Genomic DNA, 17,212 nt, shown 5'->3' on the forward strand with positions numbered 1-17,212 from the left:
TATCCGCTAAGTGTTCAACTGTGTTTTTATGGTCACTCAAGGGCAAACCTATAACGTTAGAACACAGAAAATATCAGCAGTCTACATTGGCATTGGTGAATTTTAAAGATAGTGTCTATATCATGCAGTCAAAACATTCTGCGGTGTGTGATTGCAGAAGATAATTTGGAAGACTGAATTTCCTTAGCTTAATGGTGACCGTGTAAGGGGTTGGAGCTTGGAAATTTCATACAAATACTATTGTGATGAGGGCAAAATGCTGTGTATAGAATTAATCCATTTGTGTTTATCAAGTGAATATTACTGATGTGATGACATTGCCATTGTGCCTTATAGTTGTATCCTCAGACTATTAATGGTTATATTTAAGTTGAACTTTCCTACTCAGATTGCATTTTGAAAATGCCTTGGGACTTAAGTGGCTTTCACAACTATTGCAATGTTTGATAGATAGCAAAACATGAAGAAGAAAAGTAAGAGAATAAAATCCAAATCATCTATTTAGAAATAATTGAGCATCTATTCACAGCTTAGCTGCTCATCTCAATAGGTGTCATTATCCTACATGTGGTGTAGGGTGTTCTATATCTTTTCTATCAACTTCATTTCGTTTGTGAACTTTATTTGTTGCCTTTATTCCTCGGGAATGCTCTCTAAACTTCCTCTGAATTCAGGAAACCTGATCTGAATTTCTGTACAGGCTACAAAGTTGCCTCATAAAATACTCCAGATGGAAACAAAGGAGTTACTTAGGTCTTAAAGGAGTGAAGCAAGAAGTGAGTTGGAATATTATGGTGTTCTTCCCTAAGAGGTAGATCTCATGGTTCTTTGCATACTTTGGGGTATGTGTGACACATTTTTATAGTGTGCTCATAGTTCCCGTATACAAAAGTTGATTGAAACAGTTGATTGCAACAGGGCACAGAAGGCAACTTGCAAGGTTCCCCTTTCTAAACATATTGTGATACATATTATGGTTCAGTTTTACTTAGAGATAAAATCGAATGTGCCCATAACCTGGCTACAGTTATTTGTGATTTTTCTTTTAGGCTATAATAACAGATGAGCTTGAATTTTTGACTAGTTTCATATGTAAATCTTCCCTTCAGATCACTGATTGAAAAGCATACACTAAAATTTATCAAGTAATTTGAAATTTATCAAGTAATATGAAAAACAAAAGCAAAAAGGAAATAAACACAAAAGAGATGAGGCATTATGTAACATTTATTTATTTAGTTATGATTTTTAATTTTTGTGTGTACTTAGTAGGTATGTATATTTATTAGATGTTTTGATACAGCCATGCAATGTGTAATAATCACATATGAAAAAATGGGGTACCCGTCTCCTCAAGCGTTTATATGTTTTGTTACAAACAACTCAGTTATACTCTTTTAGTTGTTTTAAAATGTATAATTAAATCATTATTGACTATAACTACCCTATAGCGCTATCAGATACTAGACCTTATTCATTCATTATATTTTTTGTGCCCATTAATCATCCCCACCTTTCCTACACCCTCTCCACTACCCTCTACAGCCTCTGGTAACCATCCTTCTACTCTATCTCCATGGGTTCAATTGTTTTGATTTTCAGATTCCACAAATAAGTGAGACATGAAATGTTTGGTTTTCTGTGCCTGGCTTATTTCAGTTAACATAATGATGTCCAGTTTCATCCGTGTTGTTGCAAATGACTGAATCTCATTCTTTTTTATGACTGAATTGTACTCCATTATGTGTAAGTATCCAATTTTCTTTATTTATTGATCTGTTGATAGACACTGAGGTTGCTTCCAAATCTTGGATATTGTGAACAGAGATGCAAAAAATGTGAGAGTGCAGATGTTTCTTCAATGTACCAATATCTTTTCCTTTGGGTATATCCTAGCAGTGGGACTGCTGGATTGTATGGCAGCACTCTTTTTAGTTTATTGCGGAACCTCCAAACTGTTCTCCATAGTGGTTGTATTAATTTACGTTCCACCAAAAGGGTATGAAGATTCCCTTTTCTGTATATCCTTGCCAGCATTTGTTATTGTTTGTCATTTAGATATAAGCCATTTTAATTGGGTTGAGATAATACTGTAGTTCTGATTTGCACTTCTCTGATAACATTGTTGAGAACCCTTTCATATGTCTGTCTGCCATTTGTATGTCTTCTTTTGAAGCCTGTATATTCAAGTCTTTTGCCCATTTTAAAAATCAGATTATTAGAATTTTTCCTATAAAGTTGTTTGAGCCCCTTATATATTCTGGTTATTAATCCCTTGTCAGGTGAATAGTTTGCAAAGATTTCCTCTCATTCTGTGGGCTATCTCTTCAAAGGAAGATTTACATATGAAACTAATCAAAACTTTGTTGATTGTTTCCTTTGCTGTGCAGAATCTTTTTAACTTGATATGATCTCATTTGTCCATTTTAAATTAGATTGCCTGTGCTTGTTGGGTATTACTCGAGAAATGTTTTCCTAGACTGATGTCTTGGAGAGTTTTCCCCAAGTTCTCTTGTAGTGTTTCATAGTTCAAGGTCCTAGATTTAAGTTTTTAACCCACTTTTATTTGATTTTTGTATACAGCAAGATATAGATAGGCATCTAGTTTCATTCTTCTGCATATAGATATTGAGTTTTCTGAGCACCATTTATTGAAAAGACTGTTTCTCCTCAATTATGTTCTTGGCAGCTTTGTCAAAAATAAGTTCCCTGTAGGTGTGTGGATTGCAGATTTGTTTCTGGGTTCTCAATTCTGTTCCATTGGTCTATGTGTCTGTTTCTTGTTTTGTTTTGTTTTGTTTTGCCAGTATCATGTTATTTTGTTTACTGTAGCCCTGTGGTATAATCTGAAGTCAGATAATGTGATTGCTGCAGTTTTATTCTCCTTGCTTAGGATAGCTTTGGTATTCTGGGTCTTTTGTTGTTCCATATAAATTTTAGATTTGTTTTTTTCTGTTTCTCTGAAGAATGCCACTGGTATTTTGATAGGGATTGAATTGAATTCATGAATTGCTTTGGGTAGTATGGACATCTTAACATTATTGATTCTTCCAATACAGGGACATGGAATATCTTCGCATTTTTTTTGTGTATCCTTCTCTATTTATTTCACCAGTGTCTTGTAGTTTTCATTATAGAGATTTTTCACTTTCTTGGTTATGTTAATTCCTAGGTATTTAGCTTTATTTGTGGCTATTGTAAATGGGATTACATTTTGAATTAGTCTGTTCTCACACTGCTATAAAGACATCCCTGAGACTGGGTAATTTATAAAGGAAAGAGTGTAATTGAATCACAGTTCTGTAGAGCTGGGGAGGCCTGAGGAAACTTACAATAATGGTGGAAGGGGAAGAAAACGTGTCCTTCTTCACACGACAGTAGGAAGAAGATGAATGAGATCCAAACGAAGGGGAAGCCACTTATAAAACTATCAGACCTCATGAGAACTTACTCACTATTACAATAATAGCATGGGGGAAACCACCCTCATGATTCAATTACTTCACACTGTGTCTCTCCCATGACACATGGGGCTTATGGGAACTACAATTCAAGATGAGATTTGGGTGGGAACACAGCCAAACCACATCATTTTATGCCTGGACCCTCCCAGATCTCACGTCCTCACATTTCAAAACACAATCATGCCTTTCCAGTAGCCTCCTAAAGTCTCAGCTCATTCTGGCATTAACCCAAAAAACCAAGTCTAAGATCTCATCTGAGACAAGGCAAGTCCCTTCTGCCTATGGGCCTGCAAAATCAAAAGCAGATTAGTTACTTCCTAGATACAATGGGGGTACAGGCATTGGGTAAATACACCATTCCAGGAAAAATTGGCCAAAACAAAGGGACCACAGGCCCCATGAAAATCTGAAATCCAGTGGAGCAATCATTAAACCTTAAAGTTCAAAATGATCTCCTTTGACTCCAGGTCTCAAATCCAGGTGATTCAGATGCAAAAGGTGGGCTCCCATGGCCTTGGGCAGCTCTGACTCTATGGGTTTGTAGGGTACAGCCCCCATCCCAGCTGCTTTCATGGGCTGGCATTGAGTGCCTGCAGCTTTTCCAGGCACATGATACAAGCTATTAATGGATGTACTATTCTGGGCTTTGGAGCATGGTGACCCTCTTCTCACAGCTCCACTAGGCAGTGCTCCAGGGAGGACTCTGTGTGGGAGTTCCCACCCCACATTTCCCTTCCATATTGCACTGGGAGAGGTTCTTGATGAGGGCTCTGCCCCTGTTTCAGACTTCTGCCTGGACATCCAGGTATTTGAATACATCCTCCAAAATCTAGGTGGAGGTTCCCAAACCTCAGTTCTTGTCTTCTGTGCACCCACAGGACCAACACTACGTGGAAGCTGCGAAGACTTGGAGCTTGCACACTCTCAACAATGGCCCAAGCTGTACCTTGGCTCCTTTTAGCCGCATATGGAGCTGAAGCAGCTGCTTTGCAGGGCACCGTGTAATGAGGCTGCACAGAGCAAAGGAAGCCTGGGTCAGATTCACAAAAGCATTTTTCCGTACTTGGCCTCCAGGCCTATGATGGGAGGGTCTCTGACATGCCCTGGAGACATTTTCTCTGTTGTCATGGTGATTAACATTTGGCTCCTGTTACTTATGCAAATTTCTGCAGTGGGCAGACCCTGTCCCACCTCGTCATGATATATGATCTTTTTAATGTGTTGTTGAGTTCCATTTACTACTGTTTTGTTGAAGATTTTTGAATCAATATTCATCGGTGACATTGGCATGTAGATTTTTGTGTTGTTTTGTTTTGTTTTTTGATGTGTCTTTCGTTTTGGTATGAGGGTAATACTGGACTCATATAATGAGTTTGGAAGTATTTCCTCCTCTATTTTTAAGAGTAGTGTGAGAAGAATTGATATTAGTTCTCTTTAAATGTTTGGCTGAATTCAGCAGTGAAACAATCAGGTCCTGGGCTTTTCTTTACTCGGAGGCTTTCTATTATGACTTCAATCTCATTGCTTGTTATTGGTCTGTTCAGGTATTGCATTTCTTCATGGCTCAATCTTCATTGGCTGTATGTGTCTAGAAATTTGTCCATTTTGTCTAGACTTTCCAATTCATTTGCATATAGTTACTTATAGTAGCAATTAATGACCCTTTGAATTTCTGCAGCATCTGTTGTAATGTCTTTTATCCTATTTCTGAATTTCTTTATTTAGATATTTTCTATTTTTTCTTAGTTTGGAGAAAAGTTTGGCTATTTTCTTTAACTTTTCAAAAAGCCAATTTTTAATTTCATTGATCTTTTGAATTGCTTTCTTCATACAATTTCATATTTTTCTTCCTTGATCTTCATTATTTATTTTCTTCTACTAATTTTAGGTTTTGTTTATTCTTGATTTTCTAATTCTTTAAGATGTATTGTTAGGTTGTTTATTTGAAGCTTTTCTTCTTTTTTGATGTAGGCACTTATAGTTAAGCCTTCTCTCTTGGTACTGCTTTTGCTGTTTCCCATGGATTTTGATATGCTGTGTTTCCATTATCATCTGTCTCAAGAAATTTTTCAATTTCTTCTTAATTTTTTTATTTAGCCACTGGTCATTCAAAAACATATTAATTTTCATTTATTTATTCAGTTTCCAAAATTTGACTTATTATTGATTTCTGGTTTTATTCCATTGCAATCAGAGAAGATGCTTTATATTATTTCACTTTTTTTGAATGTTGTCTGACTTGTTTTGCAACCTAATACATAGTGTATCCTTGAGAATGAAATATGTGCTGAGGAAAGGAATGTGTATTCTGCAGCTGTTGGATGAAATGTTCTGTAAATATCTGTTAGATCCATTTGCTTTATAGCACAGATTATGTCTGTTTCTTTGCTAATTTTCTGTCTTGAAGGGCTATCCATTGCTGAAAATGGGGTGTTGAAGCCTGAATTATTAATTGGTTGGAGTCTCTCTTTTTCTTTAGCTCTAATATTTGCTTTATATATTTGGGTGCTCCAGTGTTGGGTGCATATATATTTAAATTTGTTATATCCTCTTGCTGAATTGACCCCTTTATCATTATACAGTTAACTTCTTTTTCCAGTTTTATAGTTTTTGTCTTGAAATCTATTTTGCCTGAGGTAAGCATAGCTACTGCTGCTCTTTTTTGTTTTCCTTTGGCATGGAATATCTTTTCATTACTTTGTTTTCAGTATACATGTGTCTTTACAGGTAAAGTGTGTTTCTTGTAGGCAATACATCAATGTATCTTTTTTTAAAATCCATGTAACCACTGTCTTTTGATTGGAAATTTTAGTCTATTTAATATTATTAATAAGTAAAGACTTATTCCTACCACTTTGTATTAGTTTTCTGTTTCATGATTTTCTTTTCCTTCTTTCTGTCCTTCCTATCATCCTTTTAGTGAAGGTGATTTTCCTTGGTGATAGGGTTTAGCGTGTTGCATTTTCTTTTCTGTGTATCTATGGTGTGTTTTTTGGTTTTGGGTTATGGGAGCTTGCAAATACCATCTTATAACCAATTATTCTAAACTGATGACAACACTGTTCACATAAACAAACCAGCAAAAATAAAATTAATAAAGACTCTACAACTTAATTTCATCCCCCTGCTTCATCACTTCTTGTTGTTACTAATTATATCTGATTATACTATGTCTTGAAGGGTTGTAGCAGTTATTATTATTGAATCGTTCATTGTTTAATCTTTCTACTTAGATAAGAGTAGTTTACACATCACAGTAACAGTGTTGTAATATTCTGCTTTTTTTGGTCTACTTACTATTACCAGTTTTATACCTTCAGGTGATGATTTATTGCTCATAAACATCTTTTTCTTACTGACCGAAGTATTCCCTTTATCATATCTTATAAGACAGGTGTTGATGAAACATCTTAGTCTTTGTCTGGGAAAATCTTTATTTTTTTCTTCATGTTGGTGTAAGGATATTTACACCAGATATCCTACTCTAGGGTAATTTGTTTTTCCTTTATCATTTTTAATATGTCATGCTACTCTTTCCTGGCCTGTTAGGTTTCCACTGAGATGTCAGCTGCCACATATATTCTATGTCATTTATTTCTTTTCTCTTGCAGCTTTTAGAATCCTTTCTTAGTCTTTAATCTTTGGGAGTTTAATTGTTAAATGTCCTGAGGTAGTCTTTTTGGGGTTAAACCTGTTTGGTGTTATATGACTTTTGTAGAACTTTCTTGTATTCAGATATTATATCTTTCTCTAGGTTTGGGAAATTCTCTATTATTATCTCTTTGAATAAATTTTTACTCTTATATCTTACTCTACTTCCTCTTTAAAGCCAATAACTCTTAGATTTGCCCTTTTGAGGCTATTCTCTAGATCTTGTAGGTATGCTTCATTTTTTAAATTCTTTTTTATTTTGTCTCTTCTGTGTATTTCCAAATAGACTGGTTTAAACTCACTATTTTTTTCTTCTATCTGTTCATTTCTGCTATTAAAAGACACTGATGCATTCTTCAGTATGCCAAATGCATTTTTAAACTCCAGAATTTCTGTTTGATTCTTTTAAATTAGTTCCATGTTTTTGTTGCACTTATCTGACAGAATTCTGAATTCCTTCTCTGTGTTATCTCGAATATCTTTGAGTTTCCTTCAAACAGCTATTTTGAATCCTCCATCTGAAAGGCTAGATAGCTCCATTTATGCAGGACTGATCCCTGGTGACTTATCTACTTCATTTGGTGAGGTCATATTTTCCTGGATCATCTTGCTATTTGCAGATATTCTCCACTGTCTGTGTATTGAATAATTCAGTATTCATTATAGTCTTTGTAGTCTGGGCTTGTTTGTATTGTCCTTTTGGAAAGGCTTTCCAGATATTCAAAATGACTTGTGTATTATGATCTAAGCTGCAATTGCTTTAGTGTAGACTCCAAGTCAAGTAACACTGTCTTTATTACAGACTCAGAGATATCACCTTGTTAGTTTTTTACAATATCCTGAAGAATTCTCTGGATTACCTGGCAGACTCTTTTTTCTTTCCTTACTTTTTCCCAAACAAACGGAGTCTCTCTCTCTGTTCAGAGCTACGTGGAGCTGGGAATGGATTGACACAAGCACCCCTTTGGCCACCAACCCTAGGACTATACTGGGTCAGATCTGAAGCCAGCACAGCACTGATTCTCAATCAAGGCCTTTTATAACCACTCCTTGGGTACTACAAAAGACTCGGGATCTACAATCAGCAGGTAGCAAAGTCACACAAGCCTATGTCTTTTCCTCTAGATGTGTGAGCTCCCTCAGGCCCTGAGTGAGTCCAGAAATGCTGTCCAGCAATCAAGGATTAGAGTCAAAATCATTAGAGTCTACCTAGTATTCTATTGTACTATGGCTGAGCTGGCACTCAAACTATCTGATACAGTCCTTCCCACTCTTCCCTCCCCTTTTCAAAGGCAGAGGAACTTCACCCTGTGGCCACTGCCACCTCAGGCCCGTGGGGATTACTGCCAGACTACAGCTGATGTTCCCTTAAGTCCCAAGAGCTTCTCAGTCAGCTTTTGGTGAATGCTAACTAGCTTGGAAATCACCCTTCAGATAAGTAGGCTCCTCTCTGGCCCAGGGAAGCTCCAGAAAAAAATGCCATTTAAGAGCCAATTTCTGGAATCAGGGACCCCAAGAGCCTGCTTGATGCTCTACCCCTTTGTGGCCAAACTGGTACCTAAGGTGTAAGACAAGGTCTGCTTTACTTGGCCCTCTATATTTATCAAGCAGATGGAGTCTAACCACATAGCTACTACAGCTAGGAATGTGCTGGGTCTCATCTGAAGTAATTAAGTCTCAGTTATTCAGTCCTGCCAGAACTGGGTTCTTTCCTTCAAATTATGGGTTTCCTTCTGGCCCTGGGTGTGTCTAAAAAAGTTATCTGGGAGGTAAGGCCTGGAAAGCAGACCTCATGACTCTGACAAAATGCAAGACAAAGTCCTCGCACTCATTTGTCACCTCTCCTCAACTGGAAGGAAGGGCTCTCTCTTGGAGCCATGAGCTGTACAGCCTCAGGTTAGGAGAGGGTGATGCCAGCACTCCCCTAGGACATAATGCTGGTATCTCAATAGGTTATGTATCTCCACAGTCCACAGTCTCTGGGTCCAGTTCTGCCCTAGGACTTGCTTAGGAGTTGGAGCCTTTGTGGCATAGGCTGCCTTTCAAATTTATTGGGGGCTGTAGTGTACTTTTTCTCATGATGGCAAGGCTTGCAGGAGCTGAAATTCCAACCACTGAGATCAGTGATTCCCCTCTAGCTACGACTTGTTTAAATACGTCCTCTGTGGGTGAGCATCAGCTGAGTTTGGTCCAATTTTGCTTTCTGATCTGACAAGGGCAGCATTGAGTCCAATGCCTCTCAATTTACTGAGTTCTCCCTCTCTCCATCTACCAGAAATGCTCTCCACACCACGCCACTGCAACCGGGGTATACGGGAGTGGTGATGTCAGTGATTCAAAACTGTTTTTCCTATCTCTTCAGTGCCTCTTTTAGTGATATGAAGTTAAAACCAGGTCCTGTAAGTTCTCTCCTCATTTTTGGTTTGTACAAAGGGTGCGTGTGTCTGTGTGTGTGTATGTGTGTGTGTATGTGTGTGTGTATGTGTGTGTGTGTGTGTGTGTGTATGTGTGTGTGTAGATAGTTGTTAAATTGGTGTCCTTGTTGGGGAATGATCGGTAGAGGCTTTTATTCTGCCATCTTACACCACCTGGAGTCTCTACTCTGTAACTTTTAAATCCACCTCACTTTATATGTCTAAATCCAAGGCCTATGATGTTTATATCCTTAAAGTATTTGAAATCTATTATTTTTTGTTTATTTTCATTGTCACTATTTAATTCAAGTTATCATCAAGTTATTTCTTGTTTGTAACACTGCAAATTAGTTTACACTTTCTTTCCCTGATCTCTAGTCCTCTCTCCACCTGCCACCAGAGGGATTCCTGCAGAAATGTATATCTGGTCAAGTTATCTTATGACCCAATGCCTTCATTGTTTCTTCTTCATTTTGTAATAAAATCACTCTTTGGCTTGGCACTGACGACCTTTTGTGACTTGTTCCCTGTCAACCCGTATATCATCAGATTTTGCCAATCTCTGTTCTCACCTCAACCTCCAACTGATTCAAAATGCTTGTTATTCATTGAGCATATCATATTCACCATTGTTCTAAAGTCTTTCTATGTGTAGATTTCTTTCCCCCAAAAGACAGTTCTAGTGAAAAGACCCGTGAGTATGATGTATATGTTTTTATTCCAAAAATCACGTCATCTCAAGTCTTTTTTTGACTCTTCAGTTCTCACCTTCTGGTGTCTCAGGGAGAATTAGACAACTTGCTATAATCGGGAGAACCTGGAGTCAGAAGTCAGATAAATTTGGATTGGAATACTCACCCCAGCATTATCTAGCTATGTACTCTTGATCAAGGACAAAGATTTCTATGATCTCAATTTCTATTACTCCCAGGATGGTTGTCAAAATTAAAGGAGATTTTGGTTAAAAATTTTTCAAACAATGCCTAGAATATGATAAAAGTTTGACTCACCTCTCTTTTTCCTGTCATCTCTGTTTTGTGATAATTTGTATAACCATATATTTATTATGTTGAATTGCATTCCTGAAATAAAATGTCCTTCAAGGCAAGGATTATTTAGTATTAATCTACATAAACCCAATACCTCATGCAACATCCACATAAAGTAGATATTCAATCATATAAGATAAATAAATCATAATCTGTTGTTCAAAGTTGTGCATAAAGATATTAATTACTATGTCCTTCTGCCTATAAAAACCTGTATGAAAAGTTCAATGTTTTACTAAAAATTACTTAATGGCTGGGTGCAGTGGCTCATGCCTGTAATCCCAGCACTTTGGGAGGCCAAGGTGGGCAGATCACTGGAGGTCAGGAGTTTGAGACCAGCCTGGTCAACATGGTAAAACCTCATTTCTACTAAAAATACAAAAATTAGCCAGGAATGTTGGCACACACCTGTAATATCAACTACTTGGGAGGCTGAGGCAGGAGAATCACTTGAACCCAGCAGGCAAAGGCTACAGTGAGCTGAGATTGTGCTGCTGCACTCCAGCCTGGGTGACAGAGTGAGACTCCATCTCAAAAAAAAATCATATTATATGTGTTAGGGGAAGAAATAGAGATTTGTAAGGTGATAGAAAGCCTTAGTACCAAAATTTAGAATTAAAAGTATATTCCACAAGTCACTTACTTGATTTCCCCAAGTATACCCAAATTAATGTTGCTGCATGACTTCTGTCAAGTCAGGTGGCCGATAAGAACAAGGCTACCCCTTGTTCTCAATCTCATTTTCTGGTAAGAGAGTAAAAATAGAAAGCAAAGCACACTCCATTGATAAGAAGTCAAATGTGTTATTGCAGTAAATGTATGATTGATAGAAAAAGCGTGTGACGATGGCGGATCCAAGATGGCTGAATAGGAACAGCTCTGGAATGCAGTTCCCAGTGAGAACAATGCAGAGGATGAGTGAACACCACATATCCAAATGAGTTATTACTGCCCACAGACCAGGAGATTCCCAGGCTGAAAAGCATCATGAGTTTCCAGCATGGCTGTTTCAGCCAGCACAGCAGGTCTCTGCACAAACACTCACACAAATCTGGGAAGCCATTTCAACTGGCCCCTGGAATGCCACAGAGACAGAGCCACCCATTCAACTGAAAAAAAGGGGGCCAAAACAGGGAGCCAGGTGATCTGGCTCAGCGGGGTCCCATCCCACAAAGACCAGCAATCTGAAACGCTCTGGAATGAGAGTTTGTCAGCAAGTGCAGCTGGACCTGGCACGGTCCAGCTCTGTTGGGGGAAGGGCGTCTGCCAATACCAAGGCAGTCCACAACTACTGAGGCAGTCCACCACTACTGAGGTAATCTGCCATTACTGAGGCAGACCACCATTACCGAGGCAGTTCTAACTATACTTCTATAAACAAAACTGCAAGGAAGTTCACACAGCAGCTGGGCAGAGCCCACGGCAACTCAACACCTCTGCTGTAGACTGTGACTAGGCTACTTCCTTGTTGGGCAGGACATCTCTGAAAAAAGGCAGCAGCACATCAGGAACTTATAAATAAAGCACCACCTTCCCAGGACAGAGCATCTGGGAAAAAAGGTGGTTAGGCATTCCGCTGCAGCAGACTTAAACATACCTGTCCAGCAGCTCTGAACAGAACAATGGAGCCCCCAGCTCAGCACTTGAGCTCCTGTAAGGGACAGACTCTCCTCAAGCAGCTCCCCGACCCCCGTATACCCAAAGAGTCATCTCATAAAGGAGAACTCAGGTTGACATCTGGCGGGTATCCTTCTGGGACAAAGATAACAGAAGAAGAAACTGGCAGCAACCCTTACTGTTCTGCAGTTGTCACAAGTGATCCCCAGGCAAGCAGGGTCTGGAGTGGACCTCCAGCAGTCCTACAGCAGAGGGGCCTGACTGTTAGAAGGAAAACTAAAAAAACAGAAAGAAATAACTTCATCATCAACAAAAAGGGTGTCCACTCAGAGGCCCCATCTGAAAGTCACCAACTACAAAGACCACAAGTAAATAAATCCACAAAGATGGGAAGAAACCAGTGCAAAAAGGATGAAACCACCCAAAACCAGAATGCCTGTCCTCCTCCAAGGGATCACAACTCATCGCCAGCAAAGGAACAAAGCTGGATGGAGAATGAGTCTGATGAATTGACAGAAACAGACTTCAGAAGTTGGGTAATAACAAACTTCTCTGAACTAAAAGAACATGTTCTAACCCAATGCAAAGAAATCAAAAACCCTGAAAAAATGTTTGATGAAATGCTAATGAGAATAAACAGCTTAGAGAAGAATATAAATGACTTAATGGAGCTGAAAACACAACACTAGAACTTCACGAAGCATACACAAGTTTCAATAGCCCAATCCACCAAGCAGAAGAAAGGATATCAGAGATTGAAGATCAACTCAATGAAATAAAACGAGAAGGCAAGATCAGAGAAAAAAGAGTGAAAAGAAATGAACAAAGTCTCAAGAAATATGGGATTATGTGAAAAGACATAATCTGTGTTTGATAGGTGTATCTGAATGTGATGGAGAGAGTGAATTCAAGCTGGAAAACACTCCTCAGGATATTATCCAGGGGAACTTCCCAACCTAGCAAGGAAGGCCAATATTCAAGTCCAGGAAATACAGAGAACACCACAAAGATATTCCTCAAGATATAACCCCAAGGCATATAATCATCGATTCACCAGGGTTGAAATGAAGGAAAAAATGCTAATTGCAGCAAGAGAGAAAGGTCAGGTTACCCACAAAGAGAAGCCCATCAGACTCATAGTGGATCTCTCAGCAGAAATCCTACAAGCCAGAAGAGAGTAGGGGGCCAATATTCAACATCCTTAAAGAAAAGAACTTTCAACCTAGAATTTCATATCCAGCCAAACTAAACTTCCTAAGCAAAGGAGAAATAAAATCCTTTATGAACAAGCAATTGAGAGATTTTGTCACCACCAGGCCTGCCCTACAAGAGCTCCTGAAAGAAGCACTAAACATAGAAAGGAACAACCAGTACTAGCCACTCCAGAAACATATCAAATGGTAAAAAGCATTGACACAATGAAGAAACTATGTCAACTAATGGGCAAAACAAACAGGTAGCATCAAAATTTGGCAGGATCAAATTTACACATAACAATATTAACTTTAAAGTAAATGGGCTAAATGCCCCAATCAAAAGACACAGACTGGCAAATTGGATAAAAAAGTTAAAAACCATGAGTGTGCTGCATCCAGGAAACCCATCTCACATGCAAGGACACACATAGGCTCAAAATAAAAGGATGGAGGAAGCTTTACCAAGGAAATGGAGAGCAAAAAAAAGTAGGAGTTGCAAACCTAGTCTCTGATAAAATAGACATTAAACCAACAAAGATCAAAACAGACAAAGAAGGGCATTACATAATGGTAAAAGGATCAATGCAACAAGAAGAGCTAACAATCCTAAATATATACACACCCAATACAAGAGCATTTTATGAGACCAACATCATCCTGATACCAAAACCTGGCAGAGACTCAACAACAAAAGAAAACTGCAGACCAATATTCATGATGAACATAGATGCAAAAATCTTCAATAAAATACTGGCAAACCAATAGCAACAGCACATCAAAAAGCTTATCCACCATGATCAAGTAGGCTGCATCCCCGGGATGCAAGGCTGGTTCAATGTACACAAGTCTATAAATGTAACCCACCACATAAACAAAACCAAAGACAAAAACCACATGATTATCTCAATAGATGTAGAGAAGGCCTTCAACAAAATTCAACAGCCATTTATGCTAAAAACTCTCAATAAACTAGGTATTGATTGAATGTATCTCAAAATAATAAAAGCTACTTATGAGAAACCCACAGCCAATATCATACTGAATGGGCAAAAACTGGAAGCATTCCCTTTGAAATCTGGCACTAGACAAGGATGCCCTTTCTCACCACTCCTATTCAATATAGTATTGGAAGTTCTAGCCAGAGCAATCAGGCAAGAAAAGGAAATAAAAGGTATTCAATTGGGAAAGAAGAAGTCAAATTGTCTCTATTTGCAAATGACATGAATTGTCTATTTAGAAGACCCCACTGTCTCAGCCCAAAATCTCCTTAAACTGATAAGCAACTTCAGCAAAATCTCAGGATACAAAATCAACGTGCAGAAATCACAAGCATTCCTATGCACCAATAACACACTTAAAGAGAGCCAAATCAAGAATGAACTGCCATTCACAATAGCTACAAAGAGAATAAATTACCTAGGAATACAACTAACAAAGGATGTAAAGGACCTCTCCAAGGAGAACTACAAACCACTGCTCAAAGAAATAAGAGAGGACACAACCAGAGGGAAAAACATTTCATGCTCATGGTTAGGAAGAATCAATATTGTGGAAATGGCCATACCGCCCAAGTAATTTATAGATTCAACACGATCCCCATCAAACTCCCTATGACCCTCTTCACAGAACTGGAAAAAACCATCTTAAACTTCATGTGGCACCAAAAGAGAGCCCACATAGCCAAGCCAATTCTAAGCAAAAAGAACAAAGCTCGAGGCATCACGCTACCTCTCTTCAAACTATACTACAAGGCTACAGTAATCAAAGCAGCATGGTACTGGTACCAAAACATAGATGTAGGCCAATGGAACAGAACAGAGGCCTCAGAGGCAATGCCACACATCTACAACAATCTGATCTTTGATAACCTTGACAAAAACAAACCATGGGGATAGGATTCCCTGTTTAATAAATTGTGTTGGGAAAACAGGCTAGCCATGTGCAGAAAGTAGAAACTGGACCCCTTCTTGACACCTTACACTGAAATTAACTCCAGATGGATTAAAGACTTAAACATAAGGCCTAACACCATAAAAACCCTAGAAGAAAACCTGGGCAAAACCATTCAGGACATAGGCATAGGCAAGGACTTCATGACTAAAACACCAAAAGCATTGGCAACAAAAGCCAAAATAGACAAAAGGGATCTAATTAAACTCCAGAGCTTCTGCACAGCAAAAGAAACCATCATTAGTGGACGTCAGCAAGTTGGATGTCCACTCAGAAACCCAATTATAAATACAGTAATTACAAAGACCACAGATGGATAAATCTACAACGAAGGGAAGAAAACAGCCTATAAAGGCTGAGAATACCCAAAATCAGAATGCCTCTCCCTCTACAGGGGACACTGTTCCTCATCAGCAATGGAACAAGGCCTGATGGAGAACGAGTGTGTTCCATTAACAGAAGCTGGCCTCAAAAGGTGGATAATAAGATACTTATGTGAGTTAAAAGAACTTGTTCTAACCCAATGCAAAGAAACTAAGAACTTTAAAAAAAGGTTTGATGAAATGTTAACAAGAACACACAATTTAGAGAGGAATATAAGTGAATTAATGGAACTGAAAAACACAACACGAGAACTGCATGAAGTATGCACAAGTTTTAACAGCCGAATTGATCAAGCAGAAGAAAGGATATCAGAGGTCGAAGACCAACTTAATGAAATAAAACAAGAAGACAAGATTAGAGAAAAGAGGATAAAAAGGAATGAGCAAAGTCCCCAAGAAATATCGGACTATGTGAAAAGACCTAATCTACATTTGATAGGTGTACCTGAATGTGACGAAGAGAATGAATCCAAGCTGGAAAATACGCTTCAGGATATTATCAAGGAAAACTTTCCCAACCTAGCAAGGCAGGATAATATTCAACTCGAGGTAATACAGAGAATACCACAAAGATATTCCTCAAGAAGACCATCCTCAAGGCACATAATTGTCAGGTTCATCAGGGTTGAAATGAAGGAGAAAATATTAAGGGCAGCCAGAGAGAAAGGTCAGTTTACCCACAAAGGGAAGCCTATCAGACTTACAGCAGATCTCTCTCAGCAGAAACCCTACAAACCAGAAGAGAGTGGGGGCCAATATTCAACATCCTTAAAGAAAAGAACTTTCAACCCAGAATTTCACATCCAGCCAAACTAAGCTTCATAAGCAAAGGAAAAATAAAATTTTTTGTGAACAAGCAAGCACTCAGAGATTTCATCACCACCAGGCCGCTTTACAAAAGCTTCTGAAAGAACCACTACACATAGAAAGGAACAACCAGTATCAGCCTTTCTAAAAAATACCAAAAATATCAAAAAGTAAAGAGTATCAACATAATGAAGAAATTACATCAGCTAATGGGCAAAACAGCCAGCTAACATTAAATGGCAGTATTAAACTCACATATATTATTATTAAGTTTCCCAATAATGGTGGAAGACTTCAACATCAATATTAGACAGATCGATGAAATGGAAAATTAACAACGACATCCAGGACTTGAACTCATATCCAGAACAAGTAAACTTAATTAACATTTATAGAGCTCTCCACTTTAAATATACAAAATACACACTCTTATCAGTACCATATCACGCCTACTTACAGGTTTAAATGAAATATTGGTTGGCTGCTTGTTCGTTATTTTCTTCCCTCATTTTTTTTTTCGTGTCTTCATTATTAAGCACAGTTACAGGAATACCCGTTTTTAGACTGCATTCTAGTCTGGGCATTAAGGCAACACCCCTGTTCTCTCTCCCTCTTCCTCTTTCTTCCTCTCCTTCATTCTTTTTATTATTATTATTCTTTTTCTTTCTAAAAAAAAGAAAG

The sequence above is a fragment of the Sapajus apella genome, unplaced genomic scaffold, assembly GCF_009761245.1.
Source record: "Sapajus apella isolate SASKATOON/1434 unplaced genomic scaffold, GSC_monkey_1.0 scaffold27, whole genome shotgun sequence".
Lineage (NCBI taxonomy): Eukaryota > Metazoa > Chordata > Mammalia > Primates > Cebidae > Sapajus > Sapajus apella.